Here is a 1,725-nt window from a genome sequence, read left to right as displayed (position 1 = left end):
GGTCTTCCCATATCTGACAGGTAAGGCCATCACCAGACGCAGCCGCTTGTACCTACAGAACTGACCCAAAAATAAAGCCAGAGGACACACCCAGTGTGATTATTGCAACGGACATGAAGACTAAAGCAGCAGTTATCACAAGCTGTCTTGGTAAGTTTGTTACCAGAATATAATCCCACATGACTGGGGTGCAGCTGTATATATTAGTGTTATAAAGTAATTTACTTCAAATTGTCTGCCTAGTATCTACCACACAGTTTAGCATGTCACTATTTAGCTGTAAGGATTACTTATGCATTCTGGTTATGTCTTTGCAAGATACGTGCATTTCCTCACAACCTGTGAACCTCTGGTTCTTACTGTTGTCTTTCAAAGAGCAATTTCACCTTGATTAAAACTTCCCTGCTTATGATTACTGCCTGTACCCTCCCCCTCCCCAAAGAACTCTGCCTATCCGAGGTAGCAGAAGTTTCTCCTGCTTCTTTCTAGAATCTCTACTTTTGGCTTTTAAGTCTATTGTCCATTTTGTAAAGTTCTTATCCTGTATGAACTTCAATTGTTTCATTTGTTGAAGATTCTCTTCCTTATTGAATTACTCTGATACCTTGATAAAAATCACCTCTCTCTCTCCATATACATGTATATAAACACACACACACACACATATTTCAATTTCTGAAGTTCATTTTGTCCAAAGGTCCTTAGCAATTCTGAAACTTATCTATTAGCAACGAATCTGTTTATAGTTTCTCTCTGAAAGCCTTCTGTCATATTCATTTTTCTAAGAAGGTAGTACTCTATATCAGTGTTTAAAGATATTATCCAATATCTCCCACTTGAAATTTGAGAAGTATATATTCACCTTTTCTTGGTTTCTGTGTATGGAATATCCATTCCTCAACCCGAGGCTCCTGCATTCCAAATGCTTTTGCAATACTGCCTAGCTTCCAATTAATTTCATTATGATACTCTATGAGATCTTTTTAAAAATGTACTATCCTCTACACAATAATGTAGAGGCAAGTAAGAAATGCTGAGTTGGATAAATCTTCTCCAGGGAAGGGCACACCAACTGGTTTGTCTAATAGTCCTGAAAACACACATAAAACATTTACAGATTGCATGTAACAGCAATCAATGAAAAACAGGCCCTGAATGTGACAGAGAGCAAGGACAGGTATATGGGAGAGTTCAGAGGGAAGAGAGGGAAGTGAGAAATGATTGAGTTACATTATAATCTCAAAAATAAAAGAGCTCACCTGTTGAATTTCTTAGCTCTGGTTTATAGTTTCCATCAATCAGGAAAACCTATAGCCACTATTTTTTCTTAATGTACTGTTTTTGTCTCCCTGACCCAACTTGTAGTTCAAACCCAAGCATGTAAGAAGACTATCTTCAAGCAGTTCTATTCTTGATTCTTGTGCTTTCCTATGCTTCAAGTTCGCTTTTTAAAATTAGTATCTTAAGTCAACATACCAAGTACTGAGTTTCATAGGACCTTCACTCGTGTACACAAGCACTATACTTTAGTCTCCACTATCTTCTGTGCTCTCCCCAACTTAAACCTTTGCATTCCACATCATACAATGCTTTATTATCCTCTGCCCCTCTTTTAGTACCCGTTCTACTCTCATGGCCTTCCGCAACACACAGGAATTGAAGTCTAGACACCACAATATAAGCCGTGCAATCACTGTGTGCATCTGACTCATTTCACTTAACAGA

The sequence above is a fragment of the Mastomys coucha genome, unplaced genomic scaffold, assembly GCF_008632895.1.
Source record: "Mastomys coucha isolate ucsf_1 unplaced genomic scaffold, UCSF_Mcou_1 pScaffold14, whole genome shotgun sequence".
In the NCBI taxonomy this organism is placed as follows: domain Eukaryota; kingdom Metazoa; phylum Chordata; class Mammalia; order Rodentia; family Muridae; genus Mastomys; species Mastomys coucha.
The sequence above is the reverse complement of the archived record's forward strand: the minus strand, read 5'-3'. Positions refer to the sequence as shown.